The 24,358-nt window shown below is 38.6% G+C and overlaps 1 protein-coding gene across 9 annotated transcripts in view; it reads right to left on the reverse strand.

Moving 5' to 3' along the window:
* Positions 1-24,358, reverse strand: part of PDE4D (phosphodiesterase 4D) — a 1,416,439-nt gene that overhangs the window by 236,294 nt on the left and 1,155,787 nt on the right. The window contains exon 2 of one of the 9 annotated variants that reach the window (XM_023545480.2): positions 19,689-19,883. The exons of the other annotated variants lie outside the window; for them this stretch is intronic. The gene's annotated coding sequence lies outside the window, so the exon portion shown is untranslated. The remainder of the gene's footprint in view (positions 1-19,688; positions 19,884-24,358) is intronic. 9 annotated transcript variants of the gene reach the window in all.

Consider the following 24,358-nt stretch of genomic DNA (forward strand, 5'->3'; position numbering starts at 1 on the left):
TCACATTTTAGAGGTAGATCAGTTGTTAGGTCATCCTCAAAACACACAGAGATCTTGAAAATAAAAAGCAGGAAAAGGTACAAACCCACTTTCAAGAAAATGTGTTATTTTACACCTCTGGGTTCTGGAATCACGTTTTTTTAGGGGCATCTGTACCTTGTAGAGATTAGTCATAGAATCCTAGACTCTGAGAGGCCTAAGCAGATGGACTTACAGTCAATCCACAGAGGAGACTGCTGAGGATCAGAGAGGCACTATGGTCAAAGGTTAACGAGTGATAGTGCCAGGACGTCAGTCAAAACAGATCTTCTGAGGCCAACCCCAAAATGGTTCTTTCCTAGAAAATGTGAGCACGAATATTTGCCATCTTAGACGTAATCCTGTAGGCTGTGACTGAGCATAGGCAAGAGACAGCCGAATGACCCGTCTCTCAGGGGATGGAAGGAGCCTTCAACTAATCTCTAAACCTTTTCTTTTACAATTTCCTGACAAATAAATTTTGAAACTTACAATTTTTTTTTTTAACTTGGATTATACTGATAATGTTTTCAGGTTTGCACATTATAATTGATGACAGAGTCATGGACAAATTTGCAGTGCACCTTGTTTTTATAATTGTTATTTACCTTGCACTTAAACATCAAATTTACCTCCTGGAGGTACACACTTTTTAATACTTTCAGAGCCCATTTTTGTGTGACCTTTGAACCATCATAAAGAATCTGCTGGTTTCACAGTAACATGGGTCATAGATTAAATGAGAGAGCTGGATTCAAGTTCTGTACTTGTATTTCTGACTTCTTACAAGCCAGCTAAATGGGATGACCTGTAATTCAGTTTCATTAGCAAATGCTGACAGTCTCATCTGTGCCATTCACTATGCTGAGCTCTGAAGATATACAGGCGGCCTTCCGTATCCACAGGTTCCACATCCAGGGATCCAACCATCCAAGGATAGAAAATATTCAAGGGAAAAAAAAAAAGTTTCAAAAAGCAAAACTTGAATTTGCCATGTGCTGAGCACTAAGCTGAATCCACGAGAATGAAATGATGTGTAGGCAGCCCCTGCTGTAGCCTCCCCCCATTTCAGTCTCTCTCCAACACTTTGTTTGAGGATTGTTCACCTTACACTACTTGCACTGTGTGCACTCTTTATTTCTGTGAAAAAACAAATGGCTCCTACACAGCAATGAAGTGGTCAAAGCAATCCCTCAAAGGCTAAGTGTGAGGCAGTTTAGGAGAGCAAGAGGAAAGAGTTTCTGGCCAGTAAGGGCTGGCTGGCTGGCTATGTAAAGTGCTCAAGCTTCAAGAACTTCAAGATCATGGGAGAATTGGCATCGGCTGATGCCCAGGCAGTGTCAGAATTCCCAGAAGAGTTGCAGAAACTCAAAGAAGAGAAAGGCTGCCTCCCCAAGCAAGTCTTCAATTGTGATGAAACAACTACTTCCATACATTTACATTGTATTAGGAATTATAAGTAACCTAGAGATGATTTAAAGTGAAGGGGAGGGTGTGCATAGGTTGCATGCAAATACGAAGCCATTTCCTAAAAGGAACTTGAGCACCTGCAAATTCTGGTATCTCTGGGGGTTCTTGAACCAATGCCCCTCGGATACCAAGGGATGACTAATGACAATTAAGATAAGCTTCCTTTCCCTCCTTACTGACTAGCAGGGGAGAGAAAAGGAGAAATGAAGAATTTCAATATAATAAGACAAGTGCTTTGAAACAGTTATGAAAAAGTTATGAAGAAGAAGCTATGGGAAAACATATAAGCCAGTCCTCAGCTGTACCCCCTCCCATGAGAACGGGCCTCCTGGAAGACACAATCGTGAGTAGAACTCTAAAGCATGAGCAGGAATACTCAGGTATAGTTCTTGCTCTCAGGTGCCATAACAACCCCATGTGACACAGTAGAACTGCCCCATGGGATTTTCTAGCCTGTGATCTATACAGGGGCAGATTCCCCAGGTCTGTCTCCCAAGGAACCACTGGGTGGGTTCAAACCACCAACCTTTCAGTTAGCTGACGAGCACTTAGCCTTTGTTGTGCCACCAGGGCTTTTGTCACTTGTACAGAGGAACACATTTCCAAACCACATTATTTTATTCATTCATGAATTATGAAACATTTCCTGTGTATGTGACACGTATCATGTATGGTGCTAATGAACTAGATACTGAAAGGGAGCATCCATTCTCAAGATGTTAACAAAAATATACTTTATAAGCAAGGTGCCGAGTCCTTTGATAGAAATATGCACAGAGAATTGTGTGAACCGGGAGCGATTCTATGTCTAGTGTAGAGGAGATATCTTAAGCAGAGACTTTCAAGGGTGGTGGAGGCTGAGCTAGCTTTTCCAAGCTAAGGAAAAGTTAATTAGGGGAAAGAGGGAAAGGAAAGAGCATATTTGTTCATTCAACAATTTTATGTACTTATCCCCTGGCAGGCACAGTTGTGGTGTTGAGAATATACAGTAAACAAGACTAAGGTCCCTACTTTGAAGAAGTGCCCAGTCCAGTGGGGAGGCAGGCAAGTAACAATAAATATCATAAATAAGTAAATAAATTGTGTTCAGTGGTAGAATTTCTGTCTTCCATGTGGAAGACCTGGGTTTGCTTCTTGGTCAATGCACTTCGTGGGTAGCCACCACCTGTCTGTCAGCAGAGGCTTGTGTGTAGCTATGACGTTGAAAAGGTTTCAGTGGGGTTTCCAGACTAAGTTAAGACAAACCAGGAAGAAAGGACTGATGATCTACTTCCGAAAACTGGCCAGTGAAAACCCTGTGAATCCAAACAGTCCAGTCTGCAACTGACCATGAGGATGGCACAGGGCCAGGCAGTGGTTCATTCCATTGTGCATGTGGTCACCATGAGTCAGGGTCGACTTGACGGCAGCCAACACCACCACCATCAGCACCACCACCACCACCACCACCACCACCACCAACAGGGAAGTTAGCACTGGGAGAAAAAGAAAAAGTAGAGCAGGATGAGGACCTTTGTCCTAGTTAGGTAGAAAGGTAGGTAGGTAGAGATAAGGACTGGGGGCAAGGCAGGTTGGGATATTCAATAAGACGGTTAGCGTAGCCTCCTTGAGGAGTGAGATTCCAGCAGACCTGAGGAGGTAAGGGAGGTAGTCATGGGATATTGGAGCAGAGGAGCAGCAGAGCACAGGCCCTACGGTGGGACAGGTGTGGTGAGCTGAAGAAGTGGCAAGAGCACCAGGGTGGCTGGAGGAGCAAGCAAGGACAACAGAGGCCAAGGAAGGCAAGGTAAGAACATGGGCGAGAAGGAGCATGGTGGGGCTGAGGAGCTACAGTGAGTGATTCGGTGATTCTAGAGCATAGCAAGCAAGGCAGAAAATGCAAGAAAAGTGGTTGGTGGTTAGCCAGGCAGAAAACCATATAGCCCCTTATCAGACATGTAAAAGAACTTAGATCTTAGACTGTGATGACAGAAGCTTAGGTTGGAATCCCAGCTCTGCTATGTATTAGGTATGTAAACTTGTGTGAGTTGTTAAATTTCTCTTTTCTTTGCTCTCTTCATCTATGAAATGGAGATAATAATAGGATGTATCTATAGCATTGTTTGGGATTAAATGAGTTAATAATGCCAAGTGCTGAGAAAAGTGCTTAGCACATAGTAAATGTTCAATAAATATCAGCTATAATAATAAGTAGTAGTAGTAGTAGTTGTTTTGTTACATGCTGTTGAATTGTTTTCAATTCGTAGTGATCCCATGTGACAAAGTACAACCACCCCATAAGGTTTTCTTGACTGTAGTCTTCACAGAAGCTGATTGCTGGGCTTTTTCCTGCAGAGCCTCTTCGGTGGGTTCGAACCACCAACCTTTTAGTTAGCAGCTGAGTGCTTAACCATTTGTGAGTAGTAGATAGTTTTATACCACAATGGGTTTTGCTTTCCTATTCAGTCAGGAAACCACAAAACTTCAGAAAACTGATAGCTAATAAGGACCCTTGGGTCAACATGACAAGTCAGTAAAGGAGTAAGAGTTCTGAAGGGGTGAAACAGGAAGCAGGGAGATCAGTTTGGAAGACAGAGGAGATGAAGACCTAAACTTAAAAACAGTGATAACAGAGAGAGAGGGAAGGGGATAAAATTAAGGGCCTTGTTAAAAAAAATAATAATAATAATGGAAAATTTCAAATACAAATGTAAGGAGAATATTATATACAGTATCATCAATTGTCACAGCAATTTTGCAAGATGGATGAAATTACTCCCATTTTGCAGATGAGGGAACTGAGGCTCTAACTGGTTAACAGACTAGCATAAAGTCACATATCTGGTAAGTTGCACAGCCATGCCTGGCTGACTTCACTGGCTGATTCCTATAGAACACCTCAAAGGTAATTAAAAAATGAGGGTCTAGGAAAATGGCAGAAGTAAGAGGAGAGTAGTCACAAAGGGACAGCTGGTGGAAGACGAGAGAGAAAACTGAATGGCAAATTTCCAAACAATGCCAAGAAAAGACTAGCTGGATTTGTTCCTTGGCTAATCACCCTGACCTTGCTTTCTGGCTGTAAACATAGTGCAGCTTAGGGCTGCAACTTCTCTCACCTACTCGTTTGGAAGGCGTCACCCACTCTAACAACACAATTGAGAAATACTCATAGATGAGCCAGTTTTTAAAAAGCATTAGTACAGAATACAGGGTGAGGCACTTGAGTATTTGACAACTTTCTATACACACGCAATGCACCTTAAGAGTCATTTACAGCCAAACCCTCTTATATGTGGTAATCAAATCAGTAAACTGTGGGTGTTATCTTCCTACTTGGTTAGAAGTCCAGAAACATAAGAGAATTCTGATAGATTTATATATTACATATTGCATTCAAGATAATACAAGTGTTCCTAAGATAAAAATTCTATTTAAAAACTATTATTCCATGATGGAAGATATATTGTACGTGGAGAAAAGGCAGGTCAATATGTCTGCTCAATGTGGTAACCAAATAAATTATTATCCCACTTCAACACATAGCCACGAGAATGACTATGCTGCCATTCTATTTGTGAGACTAGAGGTAGGTAGCTCAGGTGGCCAGAGTCAATGTAATAGGAAATCTAGGTTCTTTCCCAAGGAACAGTCTTTTGTTCAATTTTATTATTTATAATTGCTTGACTACAAAGTTTATTTTCTAAGAACTGAGTCCTTGGGTGGTGCAAATGTTTAACACACTCAGCTGCTAGCCAAAAGGCTGGAGGTTTGGGTCTATCCAGAGATGCCTTGGAAGAAAAGCCCGGCAATCTACTTAAAAAAAAAAAAAACAGCCATTAAAGACCCTATAGAGCACAGTTAGAGTAGAGCTGACACACATGGGGTTGCCCAGACTCAGAACCAACTGGGTGGCAACTGGTTTTTTAGTGGTTGAAGTGGGGCTGGGACACATTATAATACTATACAATAAAATTGGGCTTTCTGAGATGGGAGAGGCTCCCTATAAACTGACTTAGGAGTTAGATCCAAATTTTTGCAGTGAATAGAGACCTGAAATTGTACCTCCTGGGGACATAATTTTTCTGGGGAAGATTATATAAATTATCTTTCATTTAAATATTAAAAACAAACGTATATAACAACAAACTGTAAAAAGAAAGCATCTGGGATCTGCTTTGAGGAGAAAAAATAGCTTTTTGTTTTGGGATTGGAGTATTGTGGGAATAGGTGGAGACAGAAAGTGAGGGCTGTGAGGAAACAGAAAAAAAACCTATTTTTGACACTGCATGTATGTGTGTATGTATACGTGTGTTTGTATATGTATGTATGTATGAAGGAGCCCTGGTGGCACAATGGTTAAGCGCTCTGCTGCTAACTTAAAGGTTGGCGGTTTGAACCCACCAGCCGCTTCGCTGGAGATCTTCTCCTAGGAAACGCTATGGGGTAGTTCTACTCTGTTACACGGAATCACCATGAATTGGAATCAACTCCACGGCATACCACAACGACAACAACTACAACAGCACGTCTATATGTGGACATGAGGGGATTGTACCCAGGTAGCAGTCACAGCAGAGTACGAACATAAGCAGAAAGTTCCAGAACAGACTGGATGCACCACTGCAGGTCCCTTTGGGAGTCGGTGTCACACTGGTCTTCAGTCTCATGATGTGGAAGGAGGTGCTGCCTGCTTGGGAGGCCTGCCTGGCCACCAGTGGGCTGAGCCATAGTGGTCACCCTTCCCTCCCTCCTCCCCGAGAGCCCTGCCTCTACTCCCTCCCAATGAGGAGGGTTTGTCAAATCCAGAGCTGGCACTCCTTGAGGCAGGGAAGTCAAGACTCGACAGTACACTATTGAATTGAATGTCTACTCTCTACACTTCCAGCCATCTTTCTCCTACTTATGTATGATTTGGTCTTTTATTTTCTACACTCATTCTTTTGGTAATATGTCACAAACATAGCAAAGAAACTGAAAGAGGGGAATTCAAAGTAAATCCTCTTAGGAAGATCTCACTGGGATGCATAAACCACTCAAGTACTTCAACATGGCTAAGCCCTTGGATAGGAAAATGGTAGTTACTGCTTAGAGGGTACTGAGTTTCTGTTTAGGGTAACGAAAAACATTTGGAAATGGATAATGGTGATGGTTGTATAGTGAATATAACGGTGAATGTAAGTAATGTCACTGAATTGTACACTTCAAAATGGTTAATACAGCAAATATGTTGTTATAAATTTAACCAACATTTAAAAAAAAAAAAAATGGAAAACCTCCCTGTCATTTTAAAAAACAAATTCAAGCTGAAAACAGAATTTTGTAAACTAGTTCATTTCACGATTATGTTGAAACACACTAGGCTGGCTACCTTTCTATGCTTGCTTCATCATTACCAAATTAGGAGAAAAAGAAGGTGTAATTTATTAGGAGAAAGTTTGTGCTTCATTGAACAAAGGGTCCTAATCTTATAATAATAAAAGCAATTGTGACCACTACCTCTGAAAGTCAAACATAGCAAACTTCAACATGGCAAGTGGCTGTATGAGCTAGTACTTTGATGACGAGCCATGTGCTTACTTTGTGAAATGAATCTGGTGCAAACCTTTTGATCATCTGTGCTTCACTCTCTCTAGCTATAAAACTAGAAAGATAATCTCCTGTGGGGTTTGTTGAGAAGATTAGAGAATTAGTAAGCATATAGATAATTTGTATTTTGAAAGTCTGGTGTCTTTCTTCCCCTAAACTCATAACTATCATTCATACATCAGTTCACCCTTAATCCACCTTCCTTAGAATTACAGAGAAAGAAGCATATTCCCATTTGTAATATGTAGATAAAAATGTTTCTTGGAGCCTAGGGTATTTGACAACATGAAGAATTAGTCACAGGAAGGTCAATGTCTACTCACTCTTCCCCATTCCCGTGTTCGCAGAATACATACAAAGTAATATACTTAAAAGAAATAAATGAATGAATAAGTAAATAACACATACAATCTACTTGGTTATCTATTTCAAAAGTAGTATCTATTTTGCTGAATATAAAATACACATTAATTGTAGAAATACAGAAAAATTTAAAGAACCACCCAAGATAACTATTAATTCCATTTTCCTTCTTGGTGTATGTGAACACATGTAGGTTATATATAACTTTCATTGAGTATGTAATTTCTTACAGAATTAGAATCATATAACTTTATATCCTGCTTTTAGAATTAAACATTACATTATTGTATCATGAAAAAATGTACATGTCATTTTTCTTTTCAAATAATTTTAATGATTGTACTCTATGTTCAGTTATCTCTAAAATTTTCAAGAATCTATCAGCCCAGATGTATTAAAATGCAAGCACTGATTATATTTTAAAATAAAAATTCTTTTATTTAATTGCATGAGTTACTCAGATTCCTTTCAGTTCATTCATTCCTTTTAAAATAACTTATTAAAGGAAATATGCTTATTTTGATAAAGCACTAGTAAGACAATGCTAAATATTAAAATACTATTATGAGAAATTGGGCTCATTCAGTGCTAAATATATGGCAACGTTGAATATGTTATGTTGCTCGCCTGTTGGAACAACGGTTAAGCGTTCAGCTGCTAACTGCAAGGTTGGTAGTTCAAACCCACCAGCTGCTCTGTGGAAGGACAATGAGGCAGTCTGCTCAAGCAAAGATTTACAGCCTTGAAAACAATGTAGGGGAGTTCTACTCTGTCCTATAGGGTTGCTATGAGCAGGAATCAACTCAACAGCAATGGGTTTAGTCTGTTAAATTAAAATTATGAAATTAGTCTCACACAATAAAAATATTGAGGAAAAATACAGCTACCAAGTATATTTGCAAAATGAAATTATATTTTTCCATAGATTTTCATTTAAAAGAGATGATCTGGTTTTTTGCGTGTTTTAAATCTTGGCTCTGAGAAATTACAAATATTGTATTTCAGAATGTAATAAAACCTTTAAAATTACTTATAAAGGAGGCATTATATTTTTGATAAACTCCCAGTAATCAATATGCTGCAAAAACAAGAACAAATGAAAAACTGTGCTTCACTGGTATTACAATCACCTGAGGATATGGAGCCTCTGTAGTGCTTGGCTTTTTAATATGAAACCGGATCCATTGTAAATCAAAAATTAGTACCTCCATTTAAGAACCCTTGGGAATGAAGTTTCTGCACAGCACAGCCAACCTTGGCCACACCTGCTGCTAAGTGGACAAGACCAGCAGTTGTGATTTTTCTCTTGGAAGGTACTGCCACCTAGATTTAGCATAATCGAATAATCTAACACAGAAGCTGAGTTTTATGTCACAACTACTGAAGTGTGCATTTTGGCAAGGTTGCAAGGACTAAAATAATCTAAGAGCCAGTGGCGTCACTAGGTTGGTGTCACCCATTGCAGTAACACATGGTGTCAGGCACCCCCTGCCCATGGACCAGACCATAAAGAATCCTTAGTAATGTTTGCTGTACTGTTACTCGTAAATCGTAATTCCCATATATCACACCTTTCGTTCCTTTATTACTTAATTCTCAAAATAAGTTATTGACATAGATTCACAAAGACTAATTACAACAATATTGTAATTAAAACATCAGAAAATTTGACAGAATCAACAACTATACAAACACCTGCAGCAATGAAAACAATAGCTTGTGCTTGAAGCGCTTGCAGACGAATTGTGATTTGAAGTGTCATTGTAATTGAGTAATAATGACAGGTCTGACCAGAGCACATTGTTGTTGTTGTTGTTAGATGCCATCAAGTCAGTTCCAACTCATAGTGACCCTATGTACAATGAAGCTAAACACTGCCAGGTCCTGTGCCATCCTCACAATCGTTGCTATACTTGAGCTCATTGTTATAGCTACTGTGTCAATCCATTACATTAAAGGTCTTCATCTTTTTTGCTGACCCTCTACTTTACCAAGCATGATGTCCTTCTCCAGGGACTGGTTCCTTCTGATAACATGCCCGAAGTATGTGAGAAAAAGTCTCGCCATCCTCAGTTCTATGGAGCATTCTGGCTGTACTTCTACCAAGATGGAATTGTTCATTTTCCTGGCAGTCCACGGTATATTCAATATTCTTCACCAACACCATACTTCAAAGGTATCAATTCTTCTTTAGTCTTTATTCACTGTCCCCCTTTCATATGCAAATGAGGCAAATGCAAATACCATGGTTTGGGTCAGGGGCACCTTAGTTCTCAAAATGACGTCTTTGCTTTTTAACACTTTAAGGAGGTCTTTTGCAGCAGATTTGCTCAATGCAATATGTCCTTTGATTTCTTTACTGCTGCTTCCGTGGGCATTGATTGTGGATTCAACTAAAATGAAATCTTTGACAACTTCAGTATTTTCTCTGTTTGTCATGATATTGCTTATTGTTCCAGCTGTGAGGATTTTCATTTTCTTTATGTTGAGGTGCAATCCATACTGAAGGCTGCGGTCTTTGATGTTCATGAGTAAGTGCTTCAAGTCTTCTTTGCTTTTAGCAAGCAAGGTGTGTCATCTGTATGTTATTTGCACATTTCATTATAATACTTGACTTTGTCTTCTTGGGCTGCCCCTTGAAATCTTCTTTTCAGCTTTTTTACTTCATTACTTCCTTTCACTTTAGCTACTCCATGTTCAAGAGCAAGTTTCAAAGTCTCTTCTGATATCCATTTCAGTCCTTTCTTTCCTGTCTTTTTAATGACCTCTTGCCTTCTTTGTGTATGATGTCCTTGATGTCATTCCACAACTTGTCTGGTCTTTGATCATTAGTGTTCAGTGCATCAAATCTACTCCTGGGAGAGTCTCTAAATTCAGGTGGGTTATACTCAATGCCATATTTTGGCTCTCATGGACTTGCATGAATTTTCTTCAGCTTCAACTTGAATTTGCATACGAGCAATTGATGGTCTGTTCCACTGTTGACCCCTGGCCTAGTTCTTGCTAATGATATTGAGATTCACCTCCTTCTCTTTTCACAGATGTAGGCAGTTTGATTCCTCTGTATTCCATCTGATAAGGTCCACATTTTGGTTAGCAGCCATAGCTTTTAACCACTGCGCCACTAGGCTCCGCTAAGGCCACATCCATTTCTAAATTGATATATTTTTTAATCATCTGAAATACGCCTTAAAATGTAATGCTTGCAGAACTAGAAATTTTTCTACAGAGTAGTATAGACAAAATAGTATACTATATTCTCAAATTCTCGGACTGATAGGGATGGTGATGGGTTTTCTTTTTCCCTCACGGTAACTTTCGTCCCTTCATTTGGAAATATAGAAGGCAGGTTATAAAATTTCCCTAGAAACATACATATATATATGTGTACACATATACGTATATATATGTATTGACACCTTTGAATTGTGGTATTGGAAAAGAATATTGAAAATACCATGGACTGCCAAAAGAACAAACAAGTCTGTCTTGGCAGAAGTACAACCAGAATGTTCCTTAAACACAAGGATGGCAAGGCTGCGTCTTACATGCTTTGGACACGTTGTCAGGAGGGATCAGTGCCTGGTGAAGGACATCATAATTGGTAAAGTACAGGGTCAGCAGAAAAGAAGAGGACCCTCAGTGAGGTGGATTGACATAGTGGCTGCAACAATGGGCTCAAGCAAAACAACAATCGTGAGGATGGTGCAGGACTGGGCAGTGTTTTGTTCTGTGGTACATAGGGTCTCTCTGAGTCAGAACTGACTTGATAGCACCTAAGAACAACATATGTATGTGTGTATACATACATACATGTGCATACTATTTTGTCTACACTACTCCATGGAAAAATTTTAGCTCTCCAAGTATTATATTTTAAGGTATATATCAGATGATTAAAAAAAATAGCCTATCAGTTTAGAAATGGATATGGCCTTAGAGGAGCCCTCGTGGCGCAGTGGTTAAGAGCTAGGGCTATTAACCAAAGGCTGGCAGTTTGAATCCACCAGCTGCTCCTTGGAAACCCTGTGGGACAGTTCTACTTTGTCCTATAGGGTCTCTATGAGTTGGAATCAACTCGATGGCAATGGATTTTTTTTTGGGGGGGGAGGGTGGGTCAGACACACCTTAGTCCTCAATGTGACACCTTTGCTTTTTAATACTTTAAAAAGGTCTTTTGCAGCAGGTTCAGCAGTTTGAATCCGCCAACCGCTTCTTGGAAACTCTATGGGGCAGTTCTACTCTGTCTAATAGGTCACTACGAGTTGGAATCGATTCGACAGCAATGGGTTTGGTTTAGTTTTCTAAAATTTAAATCATTTCCTTATTTCCTATGAACATTTTAAAAATTAAGGTCTGGCCTGATCTTTGCCCAAAATTTCTTAAAACAAAATTCGTTATTTTGGGGACAGCTTGTAAAACACACACATTGAAGATAAAGCGAATGAGTTAGGCATTTATGCAACAGAAAACATTTTCTAATCTTAAATGTATTTCCTTCTTTATTAGTCATCAAACAAACAAACAAAAGTCTTCATTAAAGAAAGTACATGATGCCAATAAATGCCCTCAAATTTCTTCATTATATAATGGGCAAAAGACAATCCATTTTCAAAATTATATATAAAAAATGTTTCCAAATTCACTAATTAAAAACATGTTTAACATGTGTAAATATGTTCACTAAGCATATTTGATTCTCTTATTTAATAAAAACAATACAATAGAGGAATTTGTTTTTTTCCATGAGTGCTGATGTCACCAACTATTTTCAGTAGCATTAACTCCTAACCTGAGAGGCTGATTTCCACGGAAGGAGAAGAAGGAAGCAGGAAAGGGTTGAAATCACAGGCCAGCTTTCACAAGCACCCTCCCTTTGTGCCCTAGGAATGGGCTCTTCTTTCACAGTTCATCTTATTTGACAGGCCCTTTCTTCTTAATACCAGTGACCCTCCCCTCTTGGATTTTTTCCAGGATGGGTTCTTGGTAGGAAGATTTATGGGCAGCTAATGTAGCAACCTTAAAGATCATCATGTGGTAGAGTCAGTAGTTTAAAACAAAGGGCTTGCGCAGCTAGGGAGCACTGAGAGCAGTTAAGTTTTATGGGTCCCACTATGTGCCAGGCACTATGCTCCCCGACACGTGGTATTTAATCCCGATGACTCTGCATTGGATGGATGATCATATTCCCATTCTAAGGTAAGGAACTGGGCTCCGAGAACTTAAGAAACTCGTCGGCTGCCATGCCCTTGATAAGTGGCAGAGTTCAGTGGTTTCCAAGTGCAGGTCTGAGGTCCAGTGCTTGTCCAACAGAATGTTTACTGGTCCTTGTTAAAGAGAGAACAAACATGGACCAGGAGAATGAGTTTTTCGAAAAGCTAAATTTATTCATTTTGAAAACTCTCCTTTATTCTATGATCATGCCTTTTCTTTTTTACTAAAGTAAAAATGCCTTTTAAAAATGAAATGGTTGTGTATATTGGTGGCAATTTTCTTGTTAATTGGCAAAGTAAAGAGTTAGTAATACTAGGTCAGTCTCCCAGGTGTTTTTTGAAATCGTACAGGTACGTGAAATCCCAAGGCATGGGAATGTACAGCATAGCTGGATTTAAAAGTAAATGTTAAAATACTGTTTTGTTTCTACCACACCATGCTGCTTTCTGCTTGGGCAAATAGATTCAGACTATTCTGAATCCACATGGAAGTTCACACTCTAGATTTTAGAAGAGCCAAAGAACTCTTCTACAGTAATGGAAATATGCTGTATCTGTGTTGTTCAAGATGGCATCAGTAGCCACATTAGGAGCCCTGGTAGCCCAGTGATTAAGAGTCCTGCTGCTAACCAAAAGGTCGGCAGCTGGATTCACCAGCCGGTCCTTGGAAACCCCGTGGGACAGTTCTACTCTGCCCTATAGGGTTGCTATGAGTCGAATCGACTTGACAGCAGTGGGTTTGGTTTGGTTAGTCACATGTAGCTACTTAGTACTTGAAATGTGGCCAGTGCAACTGAAGAAGTAAATTTTACTTTTATTTAATTTTAATTAAAAAGAAAATCACATGTGGCTAGTGACTATCATGTTGACCAGTGTAGCTCTTGAGCAATACTTAAAAACGACCTCCTTATCCATGGGTTCTGCATCTGCAGATTCAACTAACTACAGAGAGAAAATATTTGGGGGGCAGGGGGAGGGGAGATTCTAGGAAGTTCCAAAAACAAGCAATTAGGAAAGTGTCACCTGTGTTCTACATGCCAACTCCACTCTGCAGATCAGACCCTGCCCTTTGACCTGGGCGTACCCTGGTGAGTGCCTCCCACTGTGAGCCCACATGGTCCTGCCACTTCCTCACATGGGAAGGGGGTGGCCAGGAAAAACGAAGCCCTCTTCTCCCCTACCCTCCCTGAACCAGAACTTGTCAGAGCAGACACACGTGGGCAGTGGGCACCTCACAGTCCCTGCCCCTAGCTCTACCTTTATATTCAAATGATAGACCGTTTTATATAACGGACTCGAGCATTCGTAACTTTTGGTATCTGTGGGGGGTCCTGGAACAAATCCCGCACGTGGATACTGAGGGACAACTTATACATCTTCCAAGAGAGACGATACTTTATGTAACTGGAAAAAAAGCACCCACTCTGAGCTTGGGGGCAAAGAGCATTAACTTAAAAAAAACTCCTGATTGTTTGGCAAAGCCCCTAAATCAAAAGATTTGCCCAGATTTCCATCAAAAGAAAATAAGGATTTTAGCTTAATTGCATTAATTAATTAATTACCTAAAGACTACTGAACCTTCTAGCAGAAACAATTGATCCAAATTCACTAGGTTCAGGGTCAAGATACCTGGGTTCTAATTTCTTGTGCCTGTGTGGGGGGTGTGTGTGTGTGTCCTTAGAAAAGACACAATATATTTGAGCAGAATTCTGTGATTTCTAAAACTGAACTAATGATATTTTCACTAGTTCCCTTATATGGTTATTTTGAGGGTCAAGTATTAAACTGTATGGGAAAATTCTGCATAAAATACAAAAAATATGCCAGCCACACAATGGTCTCAAACATACCAACAATCATGAAGATGTCACAAGACCAGGCAATATTTCTGTTATACATAACCCAGTGCTATCGAGTCGATTCCAACTCATAGCGACTATATAAGGTCAAAGTAGAACCGCCCCATAGAGTTTCTAAGGACCGCCTGATGGATTTGAACTGCTGACCCTTTGGTTTGCAGCCGTAGCACTTACCCACTACGCCATGAGGGTTTCCTCTGTTATACATAAGGTTCTGTTGTACGTAAGGTCACCATGTTGGGGCCGATCAACAGCAACTAACAATAACAAGTGCCTATTTATATATCCCTAAAAACGTATCAAATACTTATGAAATAGCTAAAAAGTATGTACAGGTAGACCCCAACTTAAGAAGTATTTAAGTAACCGCAAACTGCACTTAAAGACCATCCATTTTTTAAAATTATTTGTATTTTTTATGGGTATATATAAAAATGCATCTGTAAGTTTATATGTAATGTTTCCAACCCCCAAAGACAGATAAAGATTGGATTTACAAAAATACTGATAATAAAAGGCAATATTAATAAAAACTAAAAAAAAAAAAAAAATGTGGTACTCGACTTGCATCAGAACCAATTTACAAAGGAGTTGTCAGAACTGAATCCTGTTGTAAGTCGAGGACTACCTGTATTTCACTCCCAAAAGCATCTACCAGAGCAGAAACAACAAAGGAGGAAACATGGTGTACCTTGTAAATATTCTGAACTTGAACTCAGAACTGCTAGATTTGATCATGAGCCTTTTGAAATATACTTTTACCCCTTTGAAAGCTCTCCTGTATTAGGAGAGCTAGGTTATAAACAAGCTAGCTAAGAAACATCAGATTCTTTTTCTGGCTAAATAGTACAAGCTGGGCTACCTTGAAATAAATTCAAAACAAACAAAAAAGCAAAAGAAAACATTAAAAAAAATGAAACATTTTAAACATTTTACCTAATCTCATAGTAAAACAAAACAAACCCCTTGCCACTGGTCAACATGATAGTCACTAGCCACATGACTCATAGCAAGGTGGAGTAAATTAATGAAAACTCAATGTACCAAAAATCAAGAATGTACATGACTATAAACCTTCATCTAAAGTACAGTAAATAAAAAAAAAAGAATGTACATGAAAAGAACCCAAACACACACAATACATGCAATTAACTTTACAATTTAATGTAAGACGGCTGTTTTTGCCAACTGCCTTCTTTTTAGTTTCCAAAAATGTGTTCATAATTGAAAATTGTAATGCCTAGAAGCTTTATTTTATTGCACTAAAAAAAATTGCCATAGGGACTTTCAGATAATACAAAAATCAGAAAGCTTGTGTTCTGGCGAAAAACAAAAACAGACAAGCAAAAAAATAACCAACCAAACAAACCAAAACCCAGGCCCTCACGATTATGACAAACTCGGTTTGTAGTTCTGTAAGCATTAAAGGAGATCTGCATGTGGTCTTGTTCTCCCTGGAAGTGAAACTGTAAGTTAAAGGTCTTGGTTTTAGGATTATTCACGACATTTACTGGGAGACAATGTCATTCACTGACTACTTCAACGGTTTCCTGCCACACTGCAGCTTCCTGCCTTTTAGGTGAGAATGTCTGCTCTTTCTCTTTCTGCTTATAACTTGTCTGCCTCTGATGAGAGGGTTGCAGGGAATTGATGTCTTACATCTGTTTAGACACTACTGCCCAGTATTCAATGACAACAAATTTTTCTTGACCCAAGGTACATTAGTTTCCTAAGGCTGCCATAACAAATTCCCACAAACTGTGTGGCTTAAAACAACAGAAATGTATCGTCTCTCAGTTCTGGAGGCTAGCAATCTGAAATCAGCGTGTCACTTGTGCCATGCTCTCTCTGAAGGCTCTAGGGTAGCCTCGTTCCTTTTGCCTCTAGTAGCTTCTGGCGGTTGCTGTCAATCTTTGGTATCCTTAGTTTGTGTCAGTATAACTCCAGTCTCTGCCTTTGTCTTCACATGCCTGTCTTCTCATAAGGACATCAGTCATGCTGGATTTAGGGCCCACCCTAGTGACCTCATCTTAACTTGATTGTATCTGCAAAGACCCTATTTCTAAATGAGGTCAAATTCACAGATACTGGGAGTTAAAACTTCAACATACCTTTTTAAGGGACACAACTCAACTCATAAAACAAGATTAGGAGAAACCCCAAAGTGTCAAGATGATTAACAGCAAGCTGACAGAAAGCCTGAAAGTCTAAGAAACTGCACTAGGCAGACTGAACTATTGGGGATAGAACGGATACTAGCACCCTCATTTTCTGTTTCACATTAGTTTTCACGTAGTGTTTGCTTTTTATGACAGCAACTGCTGAAAACCCAGCTTTGCAAAGATGTGACACCACAGAAAGCAACCTAAAGTTGAAACTGGGAACTACTCAGGCTATTAGTTTGCTGGGTGTGTTTCCCTTGAAAACTTAAAATACACCTGGCTCTCATGTGAGTTTCCTGCAGTGTGCCAGGGGCCTCAGCTCATAGGTTGGGAATACTGGCCCTAGGCCCACTATTTCTATAGCATAAAATCAAGGGTGAGGGTACTCCTTCCTAGGGGAAAACTCAAGAATGGGGTAGGGATGATTTAGCCATGGTACCTTTCCGTGTTTAGCTAATGGAAGAGAGCTTTCAGATGACAAGTCAAGATTAGAAAGCAGACAAATGCCATTAGTGCTATAAGATGAAAAATCTAGCTAAGAGGGGACTGTGAACTCTTACATCAATTCAGTGAGTAACAGAGCCCTTGTAATAAACATGTCCTTTTATTTGTATTTTTAGAGATTCCCTAGTAAGAAGATACAAAAAGACATATAGGCAATCATTCTTCCTTTTTTCAAACTCAGGACTAGAGGCAAGGCCACCCTTCCATTAATGGGCAAAGGAAGTGAAGAGGCATGGCTATGACTGAAAACTCACATCGGCGGCACAAGAACTGGCAAGGGACTTGCTAACTGCTAAAGAATGGGTAGCAGCTTGAGACGGGCATGGGGAATGTTGGCCACGAGCTGAGAGAATACCCACATGGGCCACACTCCAAAGGCCTGATCGGTGAGTCTTGAACTTCTGTAGAGTGTATGGGGACTAGTTAGCTAGGCTCGCAAGTGTGTCCTGGTTTTCATGTCCACTCACCTCCTCATCATTGTCCCCTCCCCACATATTCTCTGTGTAAGAATAGAGTAAGCAAGCATGAATACAGAGCTACTTGAATCATCTTTGAGTTCTATGTATTAATGATTACTCTGCAAAGGATGGGGAAGAGAGGACCCGCTTTTAACTTAAGTGGTTTAACAGGTAGTGTGCATTCAATAAACTCACAGTTCTGTGCTTAAATTCTATTTCATCAGGCCCTGTTTGTCTTGTCACTGAGAGTTCTCCCATTATTTTGCACAGCGTATGGCATCTCTGTGTGCTTGCAAATACACACAGCATTATATTTTTGGATAAAGAGCAGTAACGGAAGGAACTGCCATTCAGAAGCTGAAATAATTTTAGATGAAATTTTGAAAAACTTTAAGAGAAATAAAGCTAAATATATTTAATGTAATTAGTTATTTATTCTGTTACTATGAGTTTCTTCATGACAGTACTTGGGCAGCTTTCTGTTATGTAGTTGTCCCTAATGTTATAGAATATTGTCTATTAGTAAAAGCAGTTTAAATTTACTTCTCATTTCTTTCTTTCCTTACTGTACTCGTGGTAATATTTGACCTTTTCCTCTTTATTAATTTTCTTCTCGGGAATTAAGTTACTTCTGCAGTATCTATATTTAACAAAATGTGTGACAGTCTTCTGAGAGGAAGCTGACAAGAACGTCTCTTCTACCTTATATAAGCTAATATTTTAGATGCTGAGTTTAGCCTCATCGTATAGACTCGTATATATTTTCTGTGAGTCAGTCACATACTTGCTTTATTCCTCCTTTGACCAATTTAACCTTTTTTTCTTATTTCAGTCTTAAAACCGAAAACCAAATTTCGATAGTGCTAAGTAATTCAGTTGGTTAAATTAATTTGGTCAACAGGTACTTCTGTTTCTCATCATGTTTTGCTTCAGTAGTTCATAACACTTTGTTTATAATAACATTATTAAAATTACATTCTTCTATAAATGATCAAAATGTTTAGTGTTGTTTTTTACAAAGACAAATCTCTCTGGACCTTGGTAATCTCACCTGTACAATGGCATAATCGTGTTCCTACCCCTATGACTGTGAATAGTATCAAATGAGATGCAAATGTGAAAATCCTTTGAGAAGTGAAGGGTTATATACACATGTAACATATTACTAAACATTGTCAGTCTTATTTAGAAGGTAAAAGACAATGACATCCTCTCTATTAGGAAGTGATTCTTTCCCTTCTTCTCATTTTCTCAATAAATTGAACACACAGATTTTAAGAAATTTACAAATTTTCTAAAACATTTCATTCAAATAAATGATCACAGAACCTTTTTGGTATAGTTTGTGTTTGAAATTTCTAAGGGATTTTCTCACTAGGAAAACTTAACTGGAAAAATTAATACAAAATCATCAAAAGTGACCAAAATATACTAAAACATTCTCTTAAAGCACAATTGAATTATATTGGACAATCTTCAGAGTTATCTCAAATTTGGTAAGATAAGAAAATGGAGGTCTGGACATGGCCACAGGAGAAATCAAATGAGGATTAGGCAAGATCCTTTATGTGCAGAAGTTATGCTTAGTATCAGACCGAATACCAAAAAAAGTAATTATTTATTCTATTTGCTTTTCTTCCCACAGAACCTTCATCTCTCTGGTAGAAAGGCTGCTTTTCAGGAGTCACAGGAAAATCTTAATCCTCCAAAGTCAATATCCAGAGGGAACGAGAAAGCTGAACATGTCAAGACATTATTTTTCAACAATGTGTGGTGTTGCATCATGGTCTAGTTAAATTTGTCATTCTTAAGTGACTCCGATCAGATAAAGAAACTCTTGAATCACTACAGGGCAATATGAGATCATCCTTGTAAATTTGCTTTGGAAACAAAAACACTATTTAAATATAAAATATTATCAACTTTTCATAAAAAAATAAGTACATATTTAATTTTTACTAACTTGAGTAGGGTATGTGGGAAAAAAAATCCATATATTTGTATCCAAAGATCGATTTACAAAAATTTTAGAAAATTAATATAAACAGTTAATACAAACAGAATCTACTAACTCACTGTGAATTTGTTCCTGGCCTCTATCGAAACCAAGTCAATTCATCTTTGCTGACACTGGACTAGATGACTTTCCACTGGGTCATTCATCTGGGTTTGATTCCCAGCCCATGAATCTCGTGCACAGCCATCGCCTGTCTGTTGGAGGTAGTTTGTGTGTTCCTATGATGCTGAACGGGTTTCAGGGGAGTGGCCAGACTAAAACGGACAAAAAGAAAGCCCTGGTGATCTACTTTCAAAAATCAGCCAATAAAAACCCTATGTATCACACTGGTCTGATCTGCCACCGATCATGGGGAAGGTGCAGGACGGGGCACCATTTCCTTCTGTTGTACACGGAGTCACGTTGGGTCTGGCCCAACTCAACAGCAACCAACAAAAACAACATCCATCCTTTTAACACTATGATTATCTATTGAGCTGCTTGGAGCCCTGGTGGCATAGTGGTTAAGAGCTTGACTGTTAACCAAAAGGTTGGCAGTTCAAATCCACCAGCTGCTGCTTGGAAACCCTAGGGGGCAGTTCTACTCTGTCCTATAGGGTCACTGTGAGTCAGAATCCACTCAATGGCAATGGGTACTGAGCTACTCAGCATTCTTCTACTCACCCCTATTGTGTTCTCATTTTCTTAATCTGCATAATGGTTCTTATAGGCCTGTTTGCCTCTTCTCAAGCTGCCCCCAAATCCCTTCCCCTTTAGTTGTTGATGTCTATAGGTTCTACTTGAATCAAAAAGTAGAGCTTATTAGTCATGAATTCCCTAAACATTGTACCCCTCTATCTATAAATTTATACTTCTTTTGGTCCTTTTGTTGTTGTTATTGTTCTGAAAGAATATATTACTGGTCTCTAATACTTTTGCAAGGACAGTCCCTTAACTTGAGTTCATGGTTTTATTTTTGTAAACAATTACATCTCCATTTTTAATCCTTTTTTTTCTTAAATTTTTAGTTTCTTCCTTTCTTCTGGAGCCTTCCTTCAGCTCAAGTTTTCTGAATTAAAATTTTTCTTTTGAAACTGATGCTCCCACAAGCAACTTTAGTCCTCTTTCTTTCTCTTACTTAACAACTTTCTACAGCCTCTACTTGCTGATATCTCTACTTCAATTCATTCCTTAACCCTTTTGTGACCCAATTATTTTTCCTTTTAATTTTATTTTGGATACTATACGTTTTTAGTCATGGAGGACATGCTGAATCATTTAATGTGTATGAATTTTTGGTAGGGAATATGGTCTTTGTTTTATGCCTCATTCCACAAATCGTACTCATGGAGCCCTGAGGTACACATGTGTACCAAATAAAAATTTTCAAAATTCATGTTTTTCCTAACAAAATTTCAATGATTCGGTACCACCTTATAAAATACCCTGTAAAAACACACCTGTTTTTTCCATTTTAACTGTTATACAGGGTCTTGCCTGCTGGCAGCACATACTCTGAGTGGGACAGCGGCTTCCCAATGAGCCCCAGAGATACAAAAAGTGAGTGGAAGCTATACACACCGCCAGTCCTGAAAGGGTTTAAACACTGGGATTCTAATCCTGTTGTTTCACTAAGACTCTTCACTCAGTTATCACCCAAAACCAAAAAAAAGAAAAAAACAAACCTGTTGCCACTGAGTTGATTTCAACTCATAGAGACCCTGGGTCTCATCGCTTAGTAATTACAGAAAGAAATTGGTTCTCAGTTTCTCCTGGTACTCTGTGCAGTTGTTTTCTGCTTTTCGTCCTTGTCCCTTAATTGTTATTTTGTTTTTCCTAGAGTTCTATATTCATCGTGTGGAAGGCAAATTCACTACCTATTATCTGCCATTATGCTGTCCACTTTCCATCCTGTGTTCCACTTGTCCACATCATAATTCATTTACTTCTTCAGGGTCAAAATTTCAGCATTCTCTTGAATTCTCCTTCTGCACTAGCTATCTCCACCACTCCCCCTGCCCCAACCATTACACACAAAACATTTGGTAAGCCTCTTGTATCTGGACCAACCTCATCATCCCAACATCATTCCCTCAGTCCTAGCCTTCACCATATTTAGCCTATTTTGTTCCTATGAACTTCTACATGATCCACTTTCTGCTAATACTCAACTATGCAATTATTCAAAAATAAAGTCATCAAAATGTATTAGACTCAAGAATATGATCATAACACACTCCAGCTAAAAACCTCTGTGGCTCTCTATGTTTGAATCTTCTTTCTCTCCTGCGACATATCCTTAGTCACAAGAAGCAGAATACCATGCCTTCATTGGGCCATGATTTTCCATGCCTCACATTTTATAAATGTTGCTCAGTTAGTCTGGCATTTCCTGCAGCCTTTTGCTGGCTGACAAATCTGTATTCTCCTCTTTTTGCTTCTGTAGTGCTTTGTAGACACCTCAAGGGTGGTGCTCACCATATTTTATTATAATAATCTAAAATGCTAGACATCCCCAAGCTCCCATATTGGAAGCTTTGGATACATTTAATAAGTGTTTTCATTATGAGTAAATGAATAAACAAATGGCTTGAATTTTCAAACCTTCAAAGTGGGATAAAAAAATAAAATAAAAATAGAAAAACTGAGTAAAAAGGTGTTTGGGATTAAGAAGTGTTACCATTAATGTATCTAAAATACAGTGTATTAATGATAACCAATATATTAAGTAATGAGCATAAGATATCTATTGACCAAAAAAGTGCAAGTTACCAGAAGGCAATTAAATACTAAATACATGGAGCTCAACTGAGGTTGTAGGGCTAGAGATACTGAGCAATAAGTCATGTGACAAAAGCTGATAGGTGAACCCACAACACAAAAGAGTTCTTCAAAGCAGAGGGCAGGTATTCAGCAGCTATGCTTTGGGGAAAGGTGTTAGTTAAGGGGTGAAAAGAGGAGCTGGTGAAAGAGTGACTGGTAAGCAGGGAAGCAACCGCAATGATGAAGACTTGGAGAATAGTTGCACCTTCCATTTCTTCTAATAACTGACAACATGCCTTCCAACTTATGGTAGACCTATAAATATTACTTGAATGAAATGGCCATTTAGAGGTTAATGTGAGTGGAAGTTAGATTTCAGGATATGAAGGCAATACAACATGGTAAGAGAACAGAGAGATCACAGGTCAACAATTGGGCTGGAAGGATGGGGGGAGATATAACTTATTTTAAAAATTTCATGGAGGAAAAAGCAGAAAGAACAAAGGATTAGATTTAATATCATTTGAAAGATAGTGTAGACTTGCGCAGAATTAAAGATTAACCTGAGATGTTTTCATCTATAGTTCTAAATGACACAATTTTGTGTTTAAATGTTGGCTTTTCCACTAATTAATTGATGCAAGACCTGTCATTCTATAAGATTATTGGTTATGTGAGATCAAGAACCCCATCTAATATTTCTCTCACATCTCCTACTGTACTTCAAAGAGGGACAACTATATAACAGAACTTTAATAATTCAGTTTTTTAATCAAAATGACTGCAACTTAGTCACTCATTCCTAGGGAGAATGCAGCATAAGTAGTATTATCATTTTACAACACTTAATAAGATGGCAACCAAGAACCAGATGTTGTAAAAATCGGTAATGCAAAAGGTCAACTCTAGAGCCCCATTTAGACCTCTTGATGACTGATTGGGATACAAGAATAACACTAGACCCTACAAGGCCCCATATAACATAATCGTTATAAGATGAATTGCCATCTTTTTATGAATTTTTGAGATGGTATCATATGAAGATGGTGCTAGTTATTGGACAATTGTCTAGATCCAGAGAAAGAAAGTGGAGGTCTAACTTTATACAAAGACAGAGTTACTATAAATGACAGTGCAGTATTAAGTGACATTGAGCTAATATTTAGAAGCTTCCATAACATAGGAAGTTATCCCAAAAACACCCCGAACCCACTGCCGTCGAGTCTATTCCAATACATGGTGGCCCTATAGAACAGAGTAGAACTGCTCTGTAGAGTTACCAAGGAGCGCCTGGAGGATTCAAACTGCCGACCTTTTGGTTAGCAGCCGTAGCACTTAACCATTACGCCACCAGGGTTTCCTAGGAAGTTATAAACACTATAAAAACAAAACAAAACAAAGCACCAGAATGGAACATGTTAGGTGAATGATCTTGTCATTCTGGGGACCTGTTTGTCAGTTTCACTGGTTTCCAAGTTGTGCCACGTCTTAAACGATATTCAAGCCTGTCTAATGTGTTCTTGCCTCTATCAGTTCATATTCAAAAGATCGTTTACTTTGGATAAAATTCTACAAAGAATTCTTCAATAGCCTGAACAACTAGGGCTAACCTCTATAAGATACATCAATTGAGATATACTCAAAATGCTATAAAATCTGATATCGCAGGGATTTTTCCAATTGAATTTAAAGCTTTTTGAAATATATGGAAAATATCCATATGAATTGGTAACTACAAATCAGGTCATACATAAGCTAATGTTTTAAATGTAAAAGTTAGGATAACAATTTAATCCAAAATTTTTGGGAGAATAAATGTTTCTTCTCAAGAGTGACAGAGTATTCAAGTGAAATCTACAATTTAATTTTTAGCTTGTATAATTTTACTCACTGTTCTTTCTATATTAGAGGAAAGTGACATAGCCAAACAATAATCACTGACCTTTTTACACCATCAACCCTTTAGATAGATTTACTTGATTTTCCA

Source organism: Loxodonta africana, chromosome 2 (genome assembly GCF_030014295.1).
Source record: "Loxodonta africana isolate mLoxAfr1 chromosome 2, mLoxAfr1.hap2, whole genome shotgun sequence".
Lineage (NCBI taxonomy): Eukaryota > Metazoa > Chordata > Mammalia > Proboscidea > Elephantidae > Loxodonta > Loxodonta africana.